At 43.6% G+C, this 26,848-nt stretch overlaps 1 long non-coding RNA gene across 2 annotated transcripts in view; it reads left to right on the top strand.

Annotated features, from left to right (window-relative positions):
• Window positions 1-25,786, top strand: part of LOC120913988 — a 30,801-nt gene extending 5,015 nt beyond the window's left edge. Inside the window, exons 5-18 of one of the 2 annotated variants that reach the window (XR_005743605.1) lie at window positions 1,295-1,358; window positions 2,451-2,575; window positions 4,391-4,454; window positions 5,546-5,670; window positions 7,570-7,633; window positions 8,726-8,850; window positions 10,666-10,729; window positions 11,822-11,946; window positions 14,916-15,040; window positions 18,096-18,220; window positions 20,036-20,099; window positions 22,390-22,514; window positions 24,330-24,393; window positions 25,485-25,785. This is a non-coding gene — a long non-coding RNA (uncharacterized LOC120913988). Of the gene's footprint in view, window positions 1-1,294; window positions 1,359-2,450; window positions 2,576-4,390; window positions 4,455-5,545; window positions 5,671-7,569; window positions 7,634-8,725; window positions 8,851-10,665; window positions 10,730-11,821; window positions 11,947-14,915; window positions 15,041-18,095; window positions 18,221-20,035; window positions 20,100-22,389; window positions 22,515-24,329; window positions 24,394-25,484 lie in introns of both variants that reach the window. The other variant, XR_005743606.1, reaches the window with a different exon arrangement.
• The last annotated feature ends 1,062 nt before the right edge of the window (window positions 25,787-26,848 follow it).

The following is a 26,848-nucleotide window of genomic DNA, read 5'->3' as shown; positions in this document are numbered from 1 at the left end:
AAGATGATAGTCCAGCTTGGGTAGATAGGTTTCCCCAGAGTTATGAGCTTTTATTCTAACTCTTGGCTTGGGTTGGCCACACATTGTGTGGACCCACAAATTAATTTAAGATGATAGGTTTCACCAGAGTTATGAGCTTTTATTCTAACTCTTGGCTTGGCCACACATTGTGTGGACCCACAAATTAATTTAAGATGATAGGTTTCACCAGAGTTATGAGCTTTTATTCTAACTCTTGGCTTGGCCACACATTGTGTGGACCCACAAATTAATTTAAGATGATAGGTTTCACCAGAGTTTTGAGATTTTATCATGACTCTCATGGGCTTGGGTTTAACCACCAGATTTGGTGGTGACCAGGTTCTGGGGTCTAGGAGCGAGATGTTATGGTTCGGTTGGAAGTGTCTAGCATGGATTGAGCCCCTGGGGGTGTGAGTGGGGTGGGCGAGCCTTCCATGTAATTCAGTGTCGACAGTGTTGCTTGCCCTGCCCTGTCATGCTGGAAAACGTGGTTGGCTCCTTCATTCACATCAGTCTTCAGCTTACCTTGAAGGTTACCGGTTTCTAGGAGCTCTTTCTCTGTGAAGAGATGCAGGCAGGGCTGTGGATTTCACTCTTTGATCCCTCTTGGGGAAGTCTACGGAGAGCTTGGGCAATGCTCTCGCTCTCTGGAAGTAAAGGGTCGGCTGTTGCAAGGCTGTCTAAAATTTCTATTGTGAGCTGTAGTTGGGCATCTGGACTGGTTGCTAGGCTGTTCTGTAGTAGTGGGTTTAGAGACTGGGTCAATCTCAGTCCTTGCTGGACTGGGGGAGAAGTGCCCACTCCTCCGAGAAGGCCGGGGCTAGACCTGATTTAGTCTCCTTGCTCACTGCTCCGGTTCTTCCTGGCAGTTGGTCTAGAAGCTTAATTATGGCTTACAGTGGGAATGATAGATTTTCTTATAACTGTTCATTCTTTCTTCCTGGGAATACAGACTTGCTTTTGGAATGGTTTTCAGTTGTTCTTGGTTGGCGTATGAGGGCACCATATTACAGTCAACAAACTCTTTGGCCAGGCCAAAATCAATACTCTCTATTCTTGGGTCAGACTTTAGGTATTGGGTCAGAATCCTTCTCTCCTTAGGGGGGAAAAGGGTCTTGATACTTGCCGCTCCCACAAAATGGCTATACTTCAACGCATTAGCTAACTTCATACGGTTTCACTTGTCAATATATGTTCGTTACGACAATGCCAAATTCCTCAGTTTTGCCGCTTATGTTTTCATGTGATTCCAAAGCTTATCTTTATATTGTAGCTGGCGAGATGACCATCAAGGCTGAAGTATGGCAACACTGTGCTGTTTGAGAGTAAACGGAGAGGTATGTATCAAATTCAGTCTATAAATGCTGTAATCTGTGGGACATTTTAAGTGAAACTTTTTTGTGTACCAAGCTTTTAAGTGGAGGTCCACCCAAAAATGGAACTTCTGCTTTAAGTGACTGTGAGCCCCTTGACATGCCACATTTGGAAAATGGGAAACTGTCAACAGGGGCCCGGAAGTGATGTCTCATGTCATTTCTGGGTCAGCAGCAGAGGGAGGGGGGGGGGGATAGCAGATGTGCACCTATGCCGGTCTCAAACCTGCAGATCAGCAAGCCGAGCTGGGTAGGTGTACGGGGTGTGGAGCATTTTGTGGCAGCTCAAGCAGTGTGTGGGGGTGTGTTTTGTTGGCCTTGGCGACCTGACGTCTGGGGTTTGTCGAGCCCTTAATCATAAGGAAAGTACAGAGGCCGCCATTGCTGAAGTCTGATTTTGAGAAGGTTTGTTCTAGCCATCTGGTGCTTTTGCCTCAACACTTTGAGTGTCCTGAGAAATATAAAATTCCAACAATCATAGAATGCTTGTTTTCAGACTAACTTTTTAAAGCCAAATTAGCCAGGCAACAAGTCCATTAGTTCCTTTACTGTTCAATATGCCATTGCAAAGTGGAAGTGAAGCAAAAAACATCAATATGCTCCCAGTATGGCATTATCTAGGGTGGTTTTTATTTTATATTAAGCATAGGAAACCATAGTGCAGGGAAATGCAATTAGCAGAACTCCAGCTGTTGCAAAACTACAAGTCCCATCATGCCTCTGCCTCTGGGTGTCATGCTTGTGGCTGTGAGTCTTGCTATGCCTCATGGGACTTGTAGTTCTGCAACAGTTGGCTGTCCACTAATTGCATATCCCTGCCATAGAGGCTTTTATTATGGGTTTCTCCTGGAAGTTTCAGTTACTTGGCTGTCATACCTATACTCTTAACCAGGACAAGTATGCAGAAAGACTTCTAGACTTTTTTGATCTGGAACACTTGAAGTCAGGTGTTGAGCATAACAGCAGGTCAATCATTTTGGGTCGGCAGTAAATATTTTTCATGATATGTTTAAACTTTGCATTTTTAACCTCCACCTCAAATTTTATCTCTTGTAGACAAGTTGCAATTGAAAATGTTATCTTTTCCATTATTGGAAGCCTTGACCACTTCAAGCAAGTTGAAGGCAGAACACTCCAAGCATGATGGAATCCCTTCTCTTGTCCGGCAGCATTAGTGGATGGTGGGTACCATGAAAACATATTAGGATGATAGTCCAGTTTGGTTTGCTAGGTTTCACCAGAGTTATGAGCTTCTATTCTAACTCTCGGCTTGGGATAGCCACATATTGTGTGGACCCACAAATTAATTTAAGATGATAGTCCAGCTTGGGTGGATAGGTTTCACCAGAGTTATGAGCTTGTATTCTAACTCTTGGCTTGGGTTGGCCACACATTGTGTGGACTCACAAATTAATTTAAAATGATAGGTTTCACCAGAGTTATGAGCTTTTATTCTAACTCTTGGCTTGGGTTAGCCACACATTGTGTGGACCCACAAATTAATTTAAGATGATAGTCCAGCTTGAGTGGATAGGTTTCACCAGAGTTATGAGCTTTTATTCTAACTCTTGGCTTGGGTTAGCCACACATTGTGTGGACCCACAAATTAATTTAAGATGATAGGTTTCACCCGAGTTATAAGCTTTTATTCTAACTCTTGGCTTGGGTTGGCCATACATTGTGTGGACCCACAAATTAATTTAAGATGATAGTCCAGCTTGGGTAGATAGGTTTCCCCAGAGTTATGAGCTTTTATTCTAACTCTTGGCTTGGGTTGGCCACACATTGTGTGGACCCACAAATTAATTTAAGATGATAGGTTTCACCAGAGTTATGAGCTTTTATTCTAACTCTTGGCTTGGCCACACATTGTGTGGACCCACAAATTAATTTAAGATGATAGGTTTCACCAGAGTTATGAGCTTTTATTCTAACTCTTGGCTTGGCCACACATTGTGTGGACCCACAAATTAATTTAAGATGATAGGTTTCACCAGAGTTTTGAGATTTTATCATGACTCTCATGGGCTTGGGTTTAACCACCAGATTTGGTGGTGACCAGGTTCTGGGGTCTAGGAGCGAGATGTTATGGTTCGGTTGGAAGTGTCTAGCATGGATTGAGCCCCTGGGGGTGTGAGTGGGGTGGGCGAGCCTTCCATGTAATTCAGTGTCGACAGTGTTGCTTGCCCTGCCCTGTCATGCTGGAAAACGTGGTTGGCTCCTTCATTCACATCAGTCTTCAGCTTACCTTGAAGGTTACCGGTTTCTAGGAGCTCTTTCTCTGTGAAGAGATGCAGGCAGGGCTGTGGATTTCACTCTTTGATCCCTCTTGGGGAAGTCTACGGAGAGCTTGGGCAATGCTCTCGCTCTCTGGAAGTAAAGGGTCGGCTGTTGCAAGGCTGTCTAAAATTTCTATTGTGAGCTGTAGTTGGGCATCTGGACTGGTTGCTAGGCTGTTCTGTAGTAGTGGGTTTAGAGACTGGGTCAATCTCAGTCCTTGCTGGACTGGGGGAGAAGTGCCCACTCCTCCGAGAAGGCCGGGGCTAGACCTGATTTAGTCTCCTTGCTCACTGCTCCGGTTCTTCCTGGCAGTTGGTCTAGAAGCTTAATTATGGCTTACAGTGGGAATGATAGATTTTCTTATAACTGTTCATTCTTTCTTCCTGGGAATACAGACTTGCTTTTGGAATGGTTTTCAGTTGTTCTTGGTTGGCGTATGAGGGCACCATATTACAGTCAACAAACTCTTTGGCCAGGCCAAAATCAATACTCTCTATTCTTGGGTCAGACTTTAGGTATTGGGTCAGAATCCTTCTCTCCTTAGGGGGGAAAAGGGTCTTGATACTTGCCGCTCCCACAAAATGGCTATACTTCAACGCATTAGCTAACTTCATACGGTTTCACTTGTCAATATATGTTCGTTACGACAATGCCAAATTCCTCAGTTTTGCCGCTTATGTTTTCATGTGATTCCAAAGCTTATCTTTATATTGTAGCTGGCGAGATGACCATCAAGGCTGAAGTATGGCAACACTGTGCTGTTTGAGAGTAAACGGAGAGGTATGTATCAAATTCAGTCTATAAATGCTGTAATCTGTGGGACATTTTAAGTGAAACTTTTTTGTGTACCAAGCTTTTAAGTGGAGGTCCACCCAAAAATGGAACTTCTGCTTTAAGTGACTGTGAGCCCCTTGACATGCCACATTTGGAAAATGGGAAACTGTCAACAGGGGCCCGGAAGTGATGTCTCATGTCATTTCTGGGTCAGCAGCAGAGGGAGGGGGGGGGGATAGCAGATGTGCACCTATGCCGGTCTCAAACCTGCAGATCAGCAAGCCGAGCTGGGTAGGTGTACGGGGTGTGGAGCATTTTGTGGCAGCTCAAGCAGTGTGTGGGGGTGTGTTTTGTTGGCCTTGGCGACCTGACGTCTGGGGTTTGTCGAGCCCTTAATCATAAGGAAAGTACAGAGGCCGCCATTGCTGAAGTCTGATTTTGAGAAGGTTTGTTCTAGCCATCTGGTGCTTTTGCCTCAACACTTTGAGTGTCCTGAGAAATATAAAATTCCAACAATCATAGAATGCTTGTTTTCAGACTAACTTTTTAAAGCCAAATTAGCCAGGCAACAAGTCCATTAGTTCCTTTACTGTTCAATATGCCATTGCAAAGTGGAAGTGAAGCAAAAAACATCAATATGCTCCCAGTATGGCATTATCTAGGGTGGTTTTTATTTTATATTAAGCATAGGAAACCATAGTGCAGGGAAATGCAATTAGCAGAACTCCAGCTGTTGCAAAACTACAAGTCCCATCATGCCTCTGCCTCTGGGTGTCATGCTTGTGGCTGTGAGTCTTGCTATGCCTCATGGGACTTGTAGTTCTGCAACAGTTGGCTGTCCACTAATTGCATATCCCTGCCATAGAGGCTTTTATTATGGGTTTCTCCTGGAAGTTTCAGTTACTTGGCTGTCATACCTATACTCTTAACCAGGACAAGTATGCAGAAAGACTTCTAGACTTTTTTGATCTGGAACACTTGAAGTCAGGTGTTGAGCATAACAGCAGGTCAATCATTTTGGGTCGGCAGTAAATATTTTTCATGATATGTTTAAACTTTGCATTTTTAACCTCCACCTCAAATTTTATCTCTTGTAGACAAGTTGCAATTGAAAATGTTATCTTTTCCATTATTGGAAGCCTTGACCACTTCAAGCAAGTTGAAGGCAGAACACTCCAAGCATGATGGAATCCCTTCTCTTGTCCGGCAGCATTAGTGGATGGTGGGTACCATGAAAACATATTAGGATGATAGTCCAGTTTGGTTTGCTAGGTTTCACCAGAGTTATGAGCTTCTATTCTAACTCTCGGCTTGGGATAGCCACATATTGTGTGGACCCACAAATTAATTTAAGATGATAGTCCAGCTTGGGTGGATAGGTTTCACCAGAGTTATGAGCTTGTATTCTAACTCTTGGCTTGGGTTGGCCACACATTGTGTGGACTCACAAATTAATTTAAAATGATAGGTTTCACCAGAGTTATGAGCTTTTATTCTAACTCTTGGCTTGGGTTAGCCACACATTGTGTGGACCCACAAATTAATTTAAGATGATAGTCCAGCTTGAGTGGATAGGTTTCACCAGAGTTATGAGCTTTTATTCTAACTCTTGGCTTGGGTTAGCCACACATTGTGTGGACCCACAAATTAATTTAAGATGATAGGTTTCACCCGAGTTATAAGCTTTTATTCTAACTCTTGGCTTGGGTTGGCCATACATTGTGTGGACCCACAAATTAATTTAAGATGATAGTCCAGCTTGGGTAGATAGGTTTCCCCAGAGTTATGAGCTTTTATTCTAACTCTTGGCTTGGGTTGGCCACACATTGTGTGGACCCACAAATTAATTTAAGATGATAGGTTTCACCAGAGTTATGAGCTTTTATTCTAACTCTTGGCTTGGCCACACATTGTGTGGACCCACAAATTAATTTAAGATGATAGGTTTCACCAGAGTTATGAGCTTTTATTCTAACTCTTGGCTTGGCCACACATTGTGTGGACCCACAAATTAATTTAAGATGATAGGTTTCACCAGAGTTATGAGCTTTTATTCTAACTCTTGGCTTGGCCACACATTGTGTGGACCCACAAATTAATTTAAGATGATAGGTTTCACCAGAGTTTTGAGATTTTATCATGACTCTCATGGGCTTGGGTTTAACCACCAGATTTGGTGGTGACCAGGTTCTGGGGTCTAGGAGCGAGATGTTATGGTTCGGTTGGAAGTGTCTAGCATGGATTGAGCCCCTGGGGGTGTGAGTGGGGTGGGCGAGCCTTCCATGTAATTCAGTGTCGACAGTGTTGCTTGCCCTGCCCTGTCATGCTGGAAAACGTGGTTGGCTCCTTCATTCACATCAGTCTTCAGCTTACCTTGAAGGTTACCGGTTTCTAGGAGCTCTTTCTCTGTGAAGAGATGCAGGCAGGGCTGTGGATTTCACTCTTTGATCCCTCTTGGGGAAGTCTACGGAGAGCTTGGGCAATGCTCTCGCTCTCTGGAAGTAAAGGGTCGGCTGTTGCAAGGCTGTCTAAAATTTCTATTGTGAGCTGTAGTTGGGCATCTGGACTGGTTGCTAGGCTGTTCTGTAGTAGTGGGTTTAGAGACTGGGTCAATCTCAGTCCTTGCTGGACTGGGGGAGAAGTGCCCACTCCTCCGAGAAGGCCGGGGCTAGACCTGATTTAGTCTCCTTGCTCACTGCTCCGGTTCTTCCTGGCAGTTGGTCTAGAAGCTTAATTATGGCTTACAGTGGGAATGATAGATTTTCTTATAACTGTTCATTCTTTCTTCCTGGGAATACAGACTTGCTTTTGGAATGGTTTTCAGTTGTTCTTGGTTGGCGTATGAGGGCACCATATTACAGTCAACAAACTCTTTGGCCAGGCCAAAATCAATACTCTCTATTCTTGGGTCAGACTTTAGGTATTGGGTCAGAATCCTTCTCTCCTTAGGGGGGAAAAGGGTCTTGATACTTGCCGCTCCCACAAAATGGCTATACTTCAACGCATTAGCTAACTTCATACGGTTTCACTTGTCAATATATGTTCGTTACGACAATGCCAAATTCCTCAGTTTTGCCGCTTATGTTTTCATGTGATTCCAAAGCTTATCTTTATATTGTAGCTGGCGAGATGACCATCAAGGCTGAAGTATGGCAACACTGTGCTGTTTGAGAGTAAACGGAGAGGTATGTATCAAATTCAGTCTATAAATGCTGTAATCTGTGGGACATTTTAAGTGAAACTTTTTTGTGTACCAAGCTTTTAAGTGGAGGTCCACCCAAAAATGGAACTTCTGCTTTAAGTGACTGTGAGCCCCTTGACATGCCACATTTGGAAAATGGGAAACTGTCAACAGGGGCCCGGAAGTGATGTCTCATGTCATTTCTGGGTCAGCAGCAGAGGGAGGGGGGGGGGGATAGCAGATGTGCACCTATGCCGGTCTCAAACCTGCAGATCAGCAAGCCGAGCTGGGTAGGTGTACGGGGTGTGGAGCATTTTGTGGCAGCTCAAGCAGTGTGTGGGGGTGTGTTTTGTTGGCCTTGGCGACCTGACGTCTGGGGTTTGTCGAGCCCTTAATCATAAGGAAAGTACAGAGGCCGCCATTGCTGAAGTCTGATTTTGAGAAGGTTTGTTCTAGCCATCTGGTGCTTTTGCCTCAACACTTTGAGTGTCCTGAGAAATATAAAATTCCAACAATCATAGAATGCTTGTTTTCAGACTAACTTTTTAAAGCCAAATTAGCCAGGCAACAAGTCCATTAGTTCCTTTACTGTTCAATATGCCATTGCAAAGTGGAAGTGAAGCAAAAAACATCAATATGCTCCCAGTATGGCATTATCTAGGGTGGTTTTTATTTTATATTAAGCATAGGAAACCATAGTGCAGGGAAATGCAATTAGCAGAACTCCAGCTGTTGCAAAACTACAAGTCCCATCATGCCTCTGCCTCTGGGTGTCATGCTTGTGGCTGTGAGTCTTGCTATGCCTCATGGGACTTGTAGTTCTGCAACAGTTGGCTGTCCACTAATTGCATATCCCTGCCATAGAGGCTTTTATTATGGGTTTCTCCTGGAAGTTTCAGTTACTTGGCTGTCATACCTATACTCTTAACCAGGACAAGTATGCAGAAAGACTTCTAGACTTTTTTGATCTGGAACACTTGAAGTCAGGTGTTGAGCATAACAGCAGGTCAATCATTTTGGGTCGGCAGTAAATATTTTTCATGATATGTTTAAACTTTGCATTTTTAACCTCCACCTCAAATTTTATCTCTTGTAGACAAGTTGCAATTGAAAATGTTATCTTTTCCATTATTGGAAGCCTTGACCACTTCAAGCAAGTTGAAGGCAGAACACTCCAAGCATGATGGAATCCCTTCTCTTGTCCGGCAGCATTAGTGGATGGTGGGTACCATGAAAACATATTAGGATGATAGTCCAGTTTGGTTTGCTAGGTTTCACCAGAGTTATGAGCTTCTATTCTAACTCTCGGCTTGGGATAGCCACATATTGTGTGGACCCACAAATTAATTTAAGATGATAGTCCAGCTTGGGTGGATAGGTTTCACCAGAGTTATGAGCTTGTATTCTAACTCTTGGCTTGGGTTGGCCACACATTGTGTGGACTCACAAATTAATTTAAAATGATAGGTTTCACCAGAGTTATGAGCTTTTATTCTAACTCTTGGCTTGGGTTAGCCACACATTGTGTGGACCCACAAATTAATTTAAGATGATAGTCCAGCTTGAGTGGATAGGTTTCACCAGAGTTATGAGCTTTTATTCTAACTCTTGGCTTGGGTTAGCCACACATTGTGTGGACCCACAAATTAATTTAAGATGATAGGTTTCACCCGAGTTATAAGCTTTTATTCTAACTCTTGGCTTGGGTTGGCCATACATTGTGTGGACCCACAAATTAATTTAAGATGATAGTCCAGCTTGGGTAGATAGGTTTCCCCAGAGTTATGAGCTTTTATTCTAACTCTTGGCTTGGGTTGGCCACACATTGTGTGGACCCACAAATTAATTTAAGATGATAGGTTTCACCAGAGTTATGAGCTTTTATTCTAACTCTTGGCTTGGCCACACATTGTGTGGACCCACAAATTAATTTAAGATGATAGGTTTCACCAGAGTTATGAGCTTTTATTCTAACTCTTGGCTTGGCCACACATTGTGTGGACCCACAAATTAATTTAAGATGATAGGTTTCACCAGAGTTTTGAGATTTTATCATGACTCTCATGGGCTTGGGTTTAACCACCAGATTTGGTGGTGACCAGGTTCTGGGGTCTAGGAGCGAGATGTTATGGTTCGGTTGGAAGTGTCTAGCATGGATTGAGCCCCTGGGGGTGTGAGTGGGGTGGGCGAGCCTTCCATGTAATTCAGTGTCGACAGTGTTGCTTGCCCTGCCCTGTCATGCTGGAAAACGTGGTTGGCTCCTTCATTCACATCAGTCTTCAGCTTACCTTGAAGGTTACCGGTTTCTAGGAGCTCTTTCTCTGTGAAGAGATGCAGGCAGGGCTGTGGATTTCACTCTTTGATCCCTCTTGGGGAAGTCTACGGAGAGCTTGGGCAATGCTCTCGCTCTCTGGAAGTAAAGGGTCGGCTGTTGCAAGGCTGTCTAAAATTTCTATTGTGAGCTGTAGTTGGGCATCTGGACTGGTTGCTAGGCTGTTCTGTAGTAGTGGGTTTAGAGACTGGGTCAATCTCAGTCCTTGCTGGACTGGGGGAGAAGTGCCCACTCCTCCGAGAAGGCCGGGGCTAGACCTGATTTAGTCTCCTTGCTCACTGCTCCGGTTCTTCCTGGCAGTTGGTCTAGAAGCTTAATTATGGCTTACAGTGGGAATGATAGATTTTCTTATAACTGTTCATTCTTTCTTCCTGGGAATACAGACTTGCTTTTGGAATGGTTTTCAGTTGTTCTTGGTTGGCGTATGAGGGCACCATATTACAGTCAACAAACTCTTTGGCCAGGCCAAAATCAATACTCTCTATTCTTGGGTCAGACTTTAGGTATTGGGTCAGAATCCTTCTCTCCTTAGGGGGGAAAAGGGTCTTGATACTTGCCGCTCCCACAAAATGGCTATACTTCAACGCATTAGCTAACTTCATACGGTTTCACTTGTCAATATATGTTCGTTACGACAATGCCAAATTCCTCAGTTTTGCCGCTTATGTTTTCATGTGATTCCAAAGCTTATCTTTATATTGTAGCTGGCGAGATGACCATCAAGGCTGAAGTATGGCAACACTGTGCTGTTTGAGAGTAAACGGAGAGGTATGTATCAAATTCAGTCTATAAATGCTGTAATCTGTGGGACATTTTAAGTGAAACTTTTTTGTGTACCAAGCTTTTAAGTGGAGGTCCACCCAAAAATGGAACTTCTGCTTTAAGTGACTGTGAGCCCCTTGACATGCCACATTTGGAAAATGGGAAACTGTCAACAGGGGCCCGGAAGTGATGTCTCATGTCATTTCTGGGTCAGCAGCAGAGGGAGGGGGGGGGGGATAGCAGATGTGCACCTATGCCGGTCTCAAACCTGCAGATCAGCAAGCCGAGCTGGGTAGGTGTACGGGGTGTGGAGCATTTTGTGGCAGCTCAAGCAGTGTGTGGGGGTGTGTTTTGTTGGCCTTGGCGACCTGACGTCTGGGGTTTGTCGAGCCCTTAATCATAAGGAAAGTACAGAGGCCGCCATTGCTGAAGTCTGATTTTGAGAAGGTTTGTTCTAGCCATCTGGTGCTTTTGCCTCAACACTTTGAGTGTCCTGAGAAATATAAAATTCCAACAATCATAGAATGCTTGTTTTCAGACTAACTTTTTAAAGCCAAATTAGCCAGGCAACAAGTCCATTAGTTCCTTTACTGTTCAATATGCCATTGCAAAGTGGAAGTGAAGCAAAAAACATCAATATGCTCCCAGTATGGCATTATCTAGGGTGGTTTTTATTTTATATTAAGCATAGGAAACCATAGTGCAGGGAAATGCAATTAGCAGAACTCCAGCTGTTGCAAAACTACAAGTCCCATCATGCCTCTGCCTCTGGGTGTCATGCTTGTGGCTGTGAGTCTTGCTATGCCTCATGGGACTTGTAGTTCTGCAACAGTTGGCTGTCCACTAATTGCATATCCCTGCCATAGAGGCTTTTATTATGGGTTTCTCCTGGAAGTTTCAGTTACTTGGCTGTCATACCTATACTCTTAACCAGGACAAGTATGCAGAAAGACTTCTAGACTTTTTTGATCTGGAACACTTGAAGTCAGGTGTTGAGCATAACAGCAGGTCAATCATTTTGGGTCGGCAGTAAATATTTTTCATGATATGTTTAAACTTTGCATTTTTAACCTCCACCTCAAATTTTATCTCTTGTAGACAAGTTGCAATTGAAAATGTTATCTTTTCCATTATTGGAAGCCTTGACCACTTCAAGCAAGTTGAAGGCAGAACACTCCAAGCATGATGGAATCCCTTCTCTTGTCCGGCAGCATTAGTGGATGGTGGGTACCATGAAAACATATTAGGATGATAGTCCAGTTTGGTTTGCTAGGTTTCACCAGAGTTATGAGCTTCTATTCTAACTCTCGGCTTGGGATAGCCACATATTGTGTGGACCCACAAATTAATTTAAGATGATAGTCCAGCTTGGGTGGATAGGTTTCACCAGAGTTATGAGCTTGTATTCTAACTCTTGGCTTGGGTTGGCCACACATTGTGTGGACTCACAAATTAATTTAAAATGATAGGTTTCACCAGAGTTATGAGCTTTTATTCTAACTCTTGGCTTGGGTTAGCCACACATTGTGTGGACCCACAAATTAATTTAAGATGATAGTCCAGCTTGAGTGGATAGGTTTCACCAGAGTTATGAGCTTTTATTCTAACTCTTGGCTTGGGTTAGCCACACATTGTGTGGACCCACAAATTAATTTAAGATGATAGGTTTCACCCGAGTTATAAGCTTTTATTCTAACTCTTGGCTTGGGTTGGCCATACATTGTGTGGACCCACAAATTAATTTAAGATGATAGTCCAGCTTGGGTAGATAGGTTTCCCCAGAGTTATGAGCTTTTATTCTAACTCTTGGCTTGGGTTGGCCACACATTGTGTGGACCCACAAATTAATTTAAGATGATAGGTTTCACCAGAGTTATGAGCTTTTATTCTAACTCTTGGCTTGGCCACACATTGTGTGGACCCACAAATTAATTTAAGATGATAGGTTTCACCAGAGTTATGAGCTTTTATTCTAACTCTTGGCTTGGCCACACATTGTGTGGACCCACAAATTAATTTAAGATGATAGGTTTCACCAGAGTTTTGAGATTTTATCATGACTCTCATGGGCTTGGGTTTAACCACCAGATTTGGTGGTGACCAGGTTCTGGGGTCTAGGAGCGAGATGTTATGGTTCGGTTGGAAGTGTCTAGCATGGATTGAGCCCCTGGGGGTGTGAGTGGGGTGGGCGAGCCTTCCATGTAATTCAGTGTCGACAGTGTTGCTTGCCCTGCCCTGTCATGCTGGAAAACGTGGTTGGCTCCTTCATTCACATCAGTCTTCAGCTTACCTTGAAGGTTACCGGTTTCTAGGAGCTCTTTCTCTGTGAAGAGATGCAGGCAGGGCTGTGGATTTCACTCTTTGATCCCTCTTGGGGAAGTCTACGGAGAGCTTGGGCAATGCTCTCGCTCTCTGGAAGTAAAGGGTCGGCTGTTGCAAGGCTGTCTAAAATTTCTATTGTGAGCTGTAGTTGGGCATCTGGACTGGTTGCTAGGCTGTTCTGTAGTAGTGGGTTTAGAGACTGGGTCAATCTCAGTCCTTGCTGGACTGGGGGAGAAGTGCCCACTCCTCCGAGAAGGCCGGGGCTAGACCTGATTTAGTCTCCTTGCTCACTGCTCCGGTTCTTCCTGGCAGTTGGTCTAGAAGCTTAATTATGGCTTACAGTGGGAATGATAGATTTTCTTATAACTGTTCATTCTTTCTTCCTGGGAATACAGACTTGCTTTTGGAATGGTTTTCAGTTGTTCTTGGTTGGCGTATGAGGGCACCATATTACAGTCAACAAACTCTTTGGCCAGGCCAAAATCAATACTCTCTATTCTTGGGTCAGACTTTAGGTATTGGGTCAGAATCCTTCTCTCCTTAGGGGGGAAAAGGGTCTTGATACTTGCCGCTCCCACAAAATGGCTATACTTCAACGCATTAGCTAACTTCATACGGTTTCACTTGTCAATATATGTTCGTTACGACAATGCCAAATTCCTCAGTTTTGCCGCTTATGTTTTCATGTGATTCCAAAGCTTATCTTTATATTGTAGCTGGCGAGATGACCATCAAGGCTGAAGTATGGCAACACTGTGCTGTTTGAGATTAAGCGGAGAGGTATGTATCAAATTCAGTCTATAAATGCTGTAATCTGTGGGACATTTTAAGTGAAACTTTTTTGTGTACCAAGCTTTTAAGTGGAGGTCCACCCAAAAATGGAACTTCTGCTTTAAGTGACTGTGAGCCCCTTGACATGCCACATTTGGAAAATGGGAAACTGTCAACAGGGGCCCGGAAGTGATGTCTCATGTCATTTCTGGGTCAGCAGCAGAGGGAGGGGGGGGGATAGCAGATGTGCACCTATGCCGGTCTCAAACCTGCAGATCAGCAAGCCGAGCTGGGTAGGTGTACGGGGTGTGGAGCATTTTGTGGCAGCTCAAGCAGTGTGTGGGGGTGTGTTTTGTTGGCCTTGGCGACCTGATGTCTGGGGTTTGTCGAGCCCTTAATCATAAGGAAAGTACAGAGGCCGCCATTGCTGAAGTCTGATTTTGAGAAGGTTTGTTCTAGCCATCTGGTGCTTTTGCCTCAACACTTTGAGTGTCCTGAGAAATATAAAATTCCAACAATCATAGAATGCTTGTTTTCAGACTAACTTTTTAAAGCCAAATTAGCCAGGCAACAAGTCCATTAGTTCCTTTACTGTTCAATATGCCATTGCAAAGTGGAAGTGAAGCAAAAAACATCAATATGCTCCCAGTATGGCATTATCTAGGGTGGTTTTTATTTTATATTAAGCATAGGAAACCATAGTGCAGGGAAATGCAATTAGCAGAACTCCAGCTGTTGCAAAACTACAAGTCCCATCATGCCTCTGCCTCTGGGTGTCATGCTTGTGGCTGTGAGTCTTGCTATGCCTCATGGGACTTGTAGTTCTGCAACAGTTGGCTGTCCACTAATTGCATATCCCTGCCATAGAGGCTTTTATTATGGGTTTCTCCTGGAAGTTTCAGTTACTTGGCTGTCATACCTATACTCTTAACCAGGACAAGTATGCAGAAAGACTTCTAGACTTTTTTGATCTGGAACACTTGAAGTCAGGTGTTGAGCATAACAGCAGGTCAATCATTTTGGGTCGGCAGTAAATATTTTTCATGATATGTTTAAACTTTGCATTTTTAACCTCCACCTCAAATTTTATCTCTTGTAGACAAGTTGCAATTGAAAATGTTATCTTTTCCATTATTGGAAGCCTTGACCACTTCAAGCAAGTTGAAGGCAGAACACTCCAAGCATGATGGAATCCCTTCTCTTGTCCGGCAGCATTAGTGGATGGTGGGTACCATGAAAACATATTAGGATGATAGTCCAGTTTGGTTTGCTAGGTTTCACCAGAGTTATGAGCTTCTATTCTAACTCTCGGCTTGGGATAGCCACATATTGTGTGGACCCACAAATTAATTTAAGATGATAGTCCAGCTTGGGTGGATAGGTTTCACCAGAGTTATGAGCTTGTATTCTAACTCTTGGCTTGGGTTGGCCACACATTGTGTGGACTCACAAATTAATTTAAAATGATAGGTTTCACCAGAGTTATGAGCTTTTATTCTAACTCTTGGCTTGGGTTAGCCACACATTGTGTGGACCCACAAATTAATTTAAGATGATAGTCCAGCTTGAGTGGATAGGTTTCACCAGAGTTATGAGCTTTTATTCTAACTCTTGGCTTGGGTTAGCCACACATTGTGTGGACCCACAAATTAATTTAAGATGATAGGTTTCACCCGAGTTATAAGCTTTTATTCTAACTCTTGGCTTGGGTTGGCCATACATTGTGTGGACCCACAAATTAATTTAAGATGATAGTCCAGATTGGGTAGATAGGTTTCCCCAGAGTTATGAGCTTTTATTCTAACTCTTGGCTTGGGTTGGCCACACATTGTGTGGACCCACAAATTAATTTAAGATGATAGGTTTCACCAGAGTTATGAGCTTTTATTCTAACTCTTGGCTTGGCCACACATTGTGTGGACCCACAAATTAATTTAAGATGATAGGTTTCACCAGAGTTATGAGCTTTTATTCTAACTCTTGGCTTGGCCACACATTGTGTGGACCCACAAATTAATTTAAGATGATAGGTTTCACCAGAGTTATGAGCTTTTATTCTAACTCTTGGCTTGGCCACACATTGTGTGGACCCACAAATTAATTTAAGATGATAGGTTTCACCAGAGTTTTGAGATTTTATCATGACTCTCATGGGCTTGGGTTTAACCACCAGATTTGGTGGTGACCAGGTTCTGGGGTCTAGGAGCGAGATGTTATGGTTCGGTTGGAAGTGTCTAGCATGGATTGAGCCCCTGGGGGTGTGAGTGGGGTGGGCGAGCCTTCCATGTAATTCAGTGTCGACAGTGTTGCTTGCCCTGCCCTGTCATGCTGGAAAACGTGGTTGGCTCCTTCATTCACATCAGTCTTCAGCTTACCTTGAAGGTTACCGGTTTCTAGGAGCTCTTTCTCTGTGAAGAGATGCAGGCAGGGCTGTGGATTTCACTCTTTGATCCCTCTTGGGGAAGTCTACGGAGAGCTTGGGCAATGCTCTCGCTCTCTGGAAGTAAAGGGTCGGCTGTTGCAAGGCTGTCTAAAATTTCTATTGTGAGCTGTAGTTGGGCATCTGGACTGGTTGCTAGGCTGTTCTGTAGTAGTGGGTTTAGAGACTGGGTCAATCTCAGTCCTTGCTGGACTGGGGGAGAAGTGCCCACTCCTCCGAGAAGGCCGGGGCTAGACCTGATTTAGTCTCCTTGCTCACTGCTCCGGTTCTTCCTGGCAGTTGGTCTAGAAGCTTAATTATGGCTTACAGTGGGAATGATAGATTTTCTTATAACTGTTCATTCTTTCTTCCTGGGAATACAGACTTGCTTTTGGAATGGTTTTCAGTTGTTCTTGGTTGGCGTATGAGGGCACCATATTACAGTCAACAAACTCTTTGGCCAGGCCAAAATCAATACTCTCTATTCTTGGGTCAGACTTTAGGTATTGGGTCAGAATCCTTCTCTCCTTAGGGGGGAAAAGGGTCTTGATACTTGCCGCTCCCACAAAATGGCTATACTTCAACGCATTAGCTAACTTCATACGGTTTCACTTGTCAATATATGTTCGTTACGACAATGCCAAATTCCTCAGTTTTGCCGCTTATGTTTTCATGTGATTCCAAAGCTTATCTTTATATTGTAGCTGGCGAGATGACCATCAAGGCTGAAGTATGGCAACACTGTGCTGTTTGAGATTAAGCGGAGAGGTATGTATCAAATTCAGTCTATAAATGCTGTAATCTGTGGGACATTTTAAGTGAAACTTTTTTGTGTACCAAGCTTTTAAGTGGAGGTCCACCCAAAAATGGAACTTCTGCTTTAAGTGACTGTGAGCCCCTTGACATGCCACATTTGGAAAATGGGAAACTGTCAACAGGGGCCCGGAAGTGATGTCTCATGTCATTTCTGGGTCAGCAGCAGAGGGGGGGGGGGGGGGATAGCAGATGTGCACCTATGCCGGTCTCAAACCTGCAGATCAGCAAGCCGAGCTGGGTAGGTGTACGGGGTGTGGAGCATTTTGTGGCAGCTCAAGCAGTGTGTGGGGGTGTGTTTTGTTGGCCTTGGCGACCTGACGTCTGGGGTTTGTCGAGCCCTTAATCATAAGGAAAGTACAGAGGCCGCCATTGCTGAAGTCTGATTTTGAGAAGGTTTGTTCTAGCCATCTGGTGCTTTTGCCTCAACACTTTGAGTGTCCTGAGAAATATAAAATTCCAACAATCATAGAATGCTTGTTTTCAGACTAACTTTTTAAAGCCAAATTAGCCAGGCAACAAGTCCATTAGTTCCTTTACTGTTCAATATGCCATTGCAAAGTGGAAGTGAAGCAAAAAACATCAATATGCTCCCAGTATGGCATTATCTAGGGTGGTTTTTATTTTATATTAAGCATAGGAAACCATAGTGCAGGGAAATGCAATTAGCAGAACTCCAGCTGTTGCAAAACTACAAGTCCCATCATGCCTCTGCCTCTGGGTGTCATGCTTGTGGCTGTGAGTCTTGCTATGCCTCATGGGACTTGTAGTTCTGCAACAGTTGGCTGTCCACTAATTGCATATCCCTGCCATAGAGGCTTTTATTATGGGTTTCTCCTGGAAGTTTCAGTTACTTGGCTGTCATACCTATACTCTTAACCAGGACAAGTATGCAGAAAGACTTCTAGACTTTTTTGATCTGGAACACTTGAAGTCAGGTGTTGAGCATAACAGCAGGTCAATCATTTTGGGTCGGCAGTAAATATTTTTCATGATATGTTTAAACTTTGCATTTTTAACCTCCACCTCAAATTTTATCTCTTGTAGACAAGTTGCAATTGAAAATGTTATCTTTTCCATTATTGGAAGCCTTGACCACTTCAAGCAAGTTGAAGGCAGAACACTCCAAGCATGATGGAATCCCTTCTCTTGTCCGGCAGCATTAGTGGATGGTGGGTACCATGAAAACATATTAGGATGATAGTCCAGTTTGGTTTGCTAGGTTTCACCAGAGTTATGAGCTTCTATTCTAACTCTCGGCTTGGGATAGCCACATATTGTGTGGACCCACAAATTAATTTAAGATGATAGTCCAGCTTGGGTGGATAGGTTTCACCAGAGTTATGAGCTTGTATTCTAACTCTTGGCTTGGGTTGGCCACACATTGTGTGGACTCACAAATTAATTTAAAATGATAGGTTTCACCAGAGTTATGAGCTTTTATTCTAACTCTTGGCTTGGGTTAGCCACACATTGTGTGGACCCACAAATTAATTTAAGATGATAGTCCAGCTTGAGTGGATAGGTTTCACCAGAGTTATGAGCTTTTATTCTAACTCTTGGCTTGGGTTAGCCACACATTGTGTGGACCCACAAATTAATTTAAGATGATAGGTTTCACCCGAGTTATAAGCTTTTATTCTAACTCTTGGCTTGGGTTGGCCATACATTGTGTGGACCCACAAATTAATTTAAGATGATAGTCCAGCTTGGGTAGATAGGTTTCCCCAGAGTTATGAGCTTTTATTCTAACTCTTGGCTTGGGTTGGCCACACATTGTGTGGACCCACAAATTAATTTAAGATGATAGGTTTCACCAGAGTTATGAGCTTTTATTCTAACTCTTGGCTTGGCCACACATTGTGTGGACCCACAAATTAATTTAAGATGATAGGTTTCACCAGAGTTATGAGCTTTTATTCTAACTCTTGGCTTGGCCACACATTGTGTGGACCCACAAATTAATTTAAGATGATAGGTTTCACCAGAGTTTTGAGATTTTATCATGACTCTCATGGGCTTGGGTTTAACCACCAGATTTGGTGGTGACCAGGTTCTGGGGTCTAGGAGCGAGATGTTATGGTTCGGTTGGAAGTGTCTAGCATGGATTGAGCCCCTGGGGGTGTGAGTGGGGTGGGCGAGCCTTCCATGTAATTCAGTGTCGACAGTGTTGCTTGCCCTGCCCTGTCATGCTGGAAAACGTGGTTGGCTCCTTCCTTCACATCAGTCTTCAGCTTACCTTGAAGGTTACCGGTTTCTAGGAGCTCTTTCTCTGTGAAGAGATGCAGGCAGGGCTGTGGATTTCACTCTTTGATCCCTCTTGGGGAAGTCTACGGAGAGCTTGGGCAATGCTCTCGCTCTCTGGAAGTAAAGGGTCGGCTGTTGCAAGGCTGTCTAAAATTTCTATTGTGAGCTGTAGTTGGGCATCTGGACTGGTTGCTAGGCTGTTCTGTAGTAGTGGGTTTAGAGACTGGGTCAATCTCAGTCCTTGCTGGACTGGGGGAGAAGTGCCCACTCCTCCGAGAAGGCCGGGGCTAGACCTGATTTAGTCTCCTTGCTCACTGCTCCGGTTCTTCCTGGCAGTTGGTCTAGAAGCTTAATTATGGCTTACAGTGGGAATGATAGATTTTCTTATAACTGTTCATTCTTTCTTCCTGGGAATACAGACTTGCTTTTGGAATGGTTTTCAGTTGTTCTTGGTTGGCGTATGAGGGCACCATATTACAGTCAACAAACTCTTTGGCCAGGCCAAAATCAATACTCTCTATTCTTGGGTCAGACTTTAGGTATTGGGTCAGAATCCTTCTCTCCTTAGGGGGGAAAAGGGTCTTGATACTTGCCGCTCCCACAAAATGGCTATACTTCAACGCATTAGCTAACTTCATACGGTTTCACTTGTCAATATATGTTCGTTACGACAATGCCAAATTCCTCAGTTTTGCCGCTTATGTTTTCATGTGATTCCAAAGCTTATCTTTATATTGTAGCTGGCGAGATGACCATCAAGGCTGAAGTATGGCAACACTGTGCTGTTTGAGAGTAAACGGAGAGGTATGTATCAAATTCAGTCTATAAATGCTGTAATCTGTGGGACATTTTAAGTGAAACTTTTTTGTGTACCAAGCTTTTAAGTGGAGGTCCACCCAAAAATGGAACTTCTGCTTTAAGTGACTGTGAGCCCCTTGACATGCCACATTTGGAAAATGGGAAACTGTCAACAGGGGCCCGGAAGTGATGTCTCATGTCATTTCTGGGTCAGCAGCAGAGGGAGGGGGGGGGGGATAGCAGATGTGCACCTATGCCGGTCTCAAACCTGCAGATCAGCAAGCCGAGCTGGGTAGGTGTACGGGGTGTGGAGCATTTTGTGGCAGCTCAAGCAGTGTGTGGGGGTGTGTTTTGTTGGCCTTGGCGACCTGACGTCTGGGGTTTGTCGAGCCCTTAATCATAAGGAAAGTACAGAGGCCGCCATTGCTGAAGTCTGATTTTGAGAAGGTTTGTTCTAGCCATCTGGTGCTTTTGCCTCAACACTTTGAGTGTCCTGAGAAATATAAAATTCCAACAATCATAGAATGCTTGTTTTCAGACTAACTTTTTAAAGCCAAATTAGCCAGGCAACAAGTCCATTAGTTCCTTTACTGTTCAATATGCCATTGCAAAGTGGAAGTGAAGCAAAAAACATCAATATGCTCCCAGTATGGCATTATCTAGGGTGGTTTTTATTTTATATTAAGCATAGGAAACCATAGTGCAGGGAAATGCAATTAGCAGAACTCCAGCTGTTGCAAAACTACAAGTCCCATCATGCCTCTGCCTCTGGGTGTCATGCTTGTGGCTGTGAGTCTTGCTATGCCTCATGGGACTTGTAGTTCTGCAACAGTTGGCTGTCCACTAATTGCATATCCCTGCCATAGAGGCTTTTATTATGGGTTTCTCCTGGAAGTTTCAGTTACTTGGCTGTCATACCTATACTCTTAACCAGGACAAGTATGCAGAAAGACTTCTAGACTTTTTTGATCTGGAACACTTGAAGTCAGGTGTTGAGCATAACAGCAGGTCAATCATTTTGGGTCGGCAGTAAATATTTTTCATGATATGTTTAACCTCTTGACCACCGCCCCATGTCAAAAAGACGTCCTGTTTTTAAAGTTGGATATCTCGGTAACGGCAGCAGCTGCTGCCACAACCGAGATATTCATCTTTTCAGGGGGCGGTGGTGTACACGATAACGGCGGTCTCCGCGGCGGATTCGCCGCGAGATCGCCGTTATCGGTGGCGGGAGAGGGCCCCCCCCCCCTCCCGCCGCTCTCCCGCGCCCTCCGCCGCTTACCGGAGCCGTCGGTAGCGGCGGAGGGGATCGGATGTGTCCGGCAGCTGAGCGGGGACGGGACTGAAGGAGAAATCTCCTTCACCCGTCCTCCTAGCTCTGCTGGGCGGAAGTGACGTCAAAACGTCAGTCCCGCCCAGCCTCTTAAAGAAACATTTTTTTTTTTGTCATTTGAAAAAATGACATTTTTTTTTTTTGCATTTAAGTCTAATTATGAGATCTGAGGTCTTTTTGACCCCAGATCTCATATTTAAGAGGACCTGTCATGCTTTTTTCTATTACAAGGGATGTTTACATTCCTTGTAATAGGAATAAAAGTGATCAATTTTTTTTTTTTTTTTTTTTTCAGTGTAAAAAATTAAAAAACTAAATAAAAATAAATAAGAAAACCAAAAAAATTTTTTTTAAAGCGCCCCGTCCCGACGAGCTCGCGCGCAGAAGCAAACGCATACGCGAGTAGCGCCCGCATATGAAAACGGTATTCAAACCACACAAGTGAGGTATCGCCGCGATCGTTAGAGTGAGAGCAATAATTCTAGCCCTAGACCTACTCTGCAACTCAAAAAATGCAACCTGTAGAATTTTTTAAACGTCGCCTATCGAGATTTTTAAGGGTAAAAGTTTGACGCCATGCCACGAGCGGGCGCAATTTTTAAGCGTGACATGTTGGGTATCATTTTACTCGGCGTAACATTATCTTTCACAATATATAAAAAAATTGGGCAAAATGTATTGTTGTCTTATTTTTTAATTAAAAAAAGTGATTTTTATCCAAAAAAAGTGCGCTTGTAAGACCGCTGCGCAAATACGGTGTGACAAAAAGTATTGCAATGACTGCCATTTTATTCCCTAGGATGTCTGCTAAAAAAAAATATATAATGTTTGGGGGTTCTGATTAATTTTCTAGCAAAACAATTGTGATTTTCACATGAAGGAGAGAAGTGCCAGAATTTACCTGGTGGGCAAGTGGTTAAACTTTGCATTTTTAACCTCCACCTCAAATTTTATCTCTTGTAGACAAGTTGCAATTGAAAATGTTATCTTTTCCATTATTGGAAGCCTTGACCACTTCAAGCAAGTTGAAGGCAGAACACTCCAAGCATGATGGAATCCCTTCTCTTGTCCGGCAGCATTAGTGGATGGTGGGTACCATGAAAACATATTAGGATGATAGTCCAGTTTGGTTTGCTAGGTTTCACCAGAGTTATGAGCTTCTATTCTAACTCTCGGCTTGGGATAGCCACATATTGTGTGGACCCACAAATTAATTTAAGATGATAGTCCAGCTTGGGTGGATAGGTTTCACCAGAGTTATGAGCTTGTATTCTAACTCTTGGCTTGGGTTGGCCACACATTGTGTGGACTCACAAATTAATTTAAAATGATAGGTTTCACCAGAGTTATGAGCTTTTATTCTAACTCTTGGCTTGGGTTAGCCACACATTGTGTGGACCCACAAATTAATTTAAGATGATAGTCCAGCTTGAGTGGATAGGTTTCACCAGAGTTATGAGCTTTTATTCTAACTCTTGGCTTGGGTTAGCCACACATTGTGTGGACCCACAAATTAATTTAAGATGATAGGTTTCACCCGAGTTATAAGCTTTTATTCTAACTCTTGGCTTGGGTTGGCCATACATTGTGTGGACCCACAAATTAATTTAAGATGATAGTCCAGCTTGGGTAGATAGGTTTCCCCAGAGTTATGAGCTTTTATTCTAACTCTTGGCTTGGGTTGGCCACACATTGTGTGGACCCACAAATTAATTTAAGATGATAGGTTTCACCAGAGTTATGAGCTTTTATTCTAACTCTTGGCTTGGCCACACATTGTGTGGACCCACAAATTAATTTAAGATGATAGGTTTCACCAGAGTTATGAGCTTTTATTCTAACTCTTGGCTTGGCCACACATTGTGTGGACCCACAAATTAATTTAAGATGATAGGTTTCACCAGAGTTTTGAGATTTTATCATGACTCTCATGGGCTTGGGTTTAACCACCAGATTTGGTGGTGACCAGGTTCTGGGGTCTAGGAGCGAGATGTTATGGTTCGGTTGGAAGTGTCTAGCATGGATTGAGCCCCTGGGGGTGTGAGTGGGGTGGGCGAGCCTTCCATGTAATTCAGTGTCGACAGTGTTGCTTGCCCTGCCCTGTCATGCTGGAAAACGTGGTTGGCTCCTTCATTCACATCAGTCTTCAGCTTACCTTGAAGGTTACCGGTTTCTAGGAGCTCTTTCTCTGTGAAGAGATGCAGGCAGGGCTGTGGATTTCACTCTTTGATCCCTCTTGGGGAAGTCTACGGAGAGCTTGGGCAATGCTCTCGCTCTCTGGAAGTAAAGGGTCGGCTGTTGCAAGGCTGTCTAAAATTTCTATTGTGAGCTGTAGTTGGGCATCTGGACTGGTTGCTAGGCTGTTCTGTAGTAGTGGGTTTAGAGACTGGGTCAATCTCAGTCCTTGCTGGACTGGGGGAGAAGTGCCCACTCCTCCGAGAAGGCCGGGGCTAGACCTGATTTAGTCTCCTTGCTCACTGCTCCGGTTCTTCCTGGCAGTTGGTCTAGAAGCTTAATTATGGTTTACAGTGGGAATGATAGATTTTCTTATAACTGTTCATTCTTTCTTCCTGGGAATACAGACTTGCTTTTGGAATGGTTTTCAGTTGTTCTTGGTTGGCGTATGAGGGCACCATATTACAGTCAACAAACTCTTTGGCCAGGCCAAAATCAATACTCTCTATTCTTGGGTCAGACTTTAGGTATTGGGTCAGAATCCTTCTCTCCTTAGGGGGGAAAAGGGTCTTGATACTTGCCGCTCCCACAAAATGGCTATACTTCAACGCATTAGCTAACTTCATACGGTTTCACTTGTCAATATATGTTCGTTACGACAATGCCAAATTCCTCAGTTTTGCCGCTTATGTTTTCATGTGATTCCAAAGCTTATCTTTATATTGTAGCTGGCGAGATGACCATCAAGGCTGAAGTATGGCAACACTGTGCTGTTTGAGAGTAAACGGAGAGGTATGTATCAAATTCAGTCTATAAATGCTGTAATCTGTGGGACATTTTAAGTGAAACTTTTTTGTGTACCAAGCTTTTAAGTGGAGGTCCACCCAAAAATGGAACTTCTGCTTTAAGTGACTGTGAGCCCCTTGACATGCCACATTTGGAAAATGGGAAACTGTCAACAGGGGCCCGGAAGTGATGTCTCATGTCATTTCTGGGTCAGCAGCAGAGGGAGGGGGGGGGGATAGCAGATGTGCACCTATGCCGGTCTCAAACCTGCAGATCAGCAAGCCGAGCTGGGTAGGTGTACGGGGTGTGGAGCATTTTGTGGCAGCTCAAGCAGTGTGTGGGGGTGTGTTTTGTTGGCCTTGGCGACCTGACGTCTGGGGTTTGTCGAGCCCTTAATCATAAGGAAAGTACAGAGGCCGCCATTGCTGAAGTCTGATTTTGAGAAGGTATGTTCTAGCCATCTGGTGCTTTTGCCTCAACACTTTGAGTGTCCTGAGAAATATAAAATTCCAACAATCATAGAATGCTTGTTTTCAGACTAACTTTTTAAAGCCAAATTAGCCAGGCAACAAGTCCATTAGTTCCTTTACTGTTCAATATGCCATTGCAAAGTGGAAGTGAAGCAAAAAACATCAATATGCTCCCAGTATGGCATTATCTAGGGTGGTTTTTATTTTATATTAAGCATAGGAAACCATAGTGCAGGGAAATGCAATTAGCAGAACTCCAGCTGTTGCAAAACTACAAGTCCCATCATGCCTCTGCCTCTGGGTGTCATGCTTGTGGCTGTGAGTCTTGCTATGCCTCATGGGACTTGTAGTTCTGCAACAGTTGGCTGTCCACTAATTGCATATCCCTGCCATACAGGCTTTTATTATGGGTTTCTCCTGGAAGTTTCAGTTACTTGGCTGTCATACCTATACTCTTAACCAGGACAAGTATGCAGAAAGACTTCTAGACTTTTTTGATCTGGAACACTTGAAGTCAGGTGTTGAGCATAACAGCAGGTCAATCATTTTGGGTCGGCAGTAAATATTTTTCATGATATGTTTAAACTTTGCATTTTTAACCTCCACCTCAAATTTTATCTCTTGTAGACAAGTTGCAATTGAAAATGTTATCTTTTCCATTATTGGAAGCCTTGACCACTTCAAGCAAGTTGAAGGCAGAACACTCCAAGCATGATGGAATCCCTTCTCTTGTCCGGCAGCATTAGTGGATGGTGGGTACCATGAAAACATATTAGGATGATAGTCCAGTTTGGTTTGCTAGGTTTCACCAGAGTTATGAGCTTCTATTCTAACTCTCGGCTTGGGATAGCCACATATTGTGTGGACCCACAAATTAATTTAAGATGATAGTCCAGCTTGGGTGGATAGGTTTCACCAGAGTTATGAGCTTGTATTCTAACTCTTGGCTTGGGTTGGCCACACATTGTGTGGACTCACAAATTAATTTAAAATGATAGGTTTCACCAGAGTTATGAGCTTTTATTCTAACTCTTGGCTTGGGTTAGCCACACATTGTGTGGACCCACAAATTAATTTAAGATGATAGTCCAGCTTGAGTGGATAGGTTTCACCAGAGTTATGAGCTTTTATTCTAACTCTTGGCTTGGGTTAGCCACACATTGTGTGGACCCACAAATTAATTTAAGATGATAGGTTTCACCCGAGTTATAAGCTTTTATTCTAACTCTTGGCTTGGGTTGGCCATACATTGTGTGGACCCACAAATTAATTTAAGATGATAGTCCAGCTTGGGTAGATATGTTTCCCCAGAGTTATGAGCTTTTATTCTAACTCTTGGCTTGGGTTGGCCACACATTGTGTGGACCCACAAATTAATTTAAGATGATAGGTTTCACCAGAGTTATGAGCTTTTATTTTAACTCTTGGCTTGGCCACACATTGTGTGGACCCACAAATTAATTTAAGATGATAGGTTTCACCAGAGTTATGAGCTTTTATTCTAACTCTTGGCTTGGCCACACATTGTGTGGACCCACAAATTAATTTAAGATGATAGGTTTCACCAGAGTTATGAGCTTTTATTCTAACTCTTGGCTTGGCCACACATTGTGTGGACCCACAATTTAATTTAAGATGATAGGTTTCACCAGAGTTTTGAGATTTTATCATGACTCTCATGGGCTTGGGTTTAACCACCAGATTTGGTGGTGACCAGGTTCTGGGGTCTAGGAGCGAGATATTATGGTTCGGTTGGAAGTGTCTAGCATGGATTGAGCCCCTGGGGGTGTGAGTGGGGTGGGCGAGCCTTCCATGTAATTCAGTGTCGACAGTGTTGCTTGCCCTGCCCTGTCATGCTGGAAAACGTGGTTGGCTCCTTCATTCACATCAGTCTTCAGCTTACCTTGAAGGTTACCGGTTTCTAGGAGCTCTTTCTCTGTGAAGAGATGCAGGCAGGGCTGTGGATTTCACTCTTTGATCCCTCTTGGGGA

Source organism: Rana temporaria, chromosome 9, assembly GCF_905171775.1.
Source record: "Rana temporaria chromosome 9, aRanTem1.1, whole genome shotgun sequence".
Classification (NCBI taxonomy): Eukaryota; Metazoa; Chordata; class Amphibia; order Anura; family Ranidae; genus Rana; species Rana temporaria.
The sequence above is the reverse complement of the archived record's forward strand: the minus strand, read 5'-3'. Positions and strand labels throughout refer to the sequence as shown.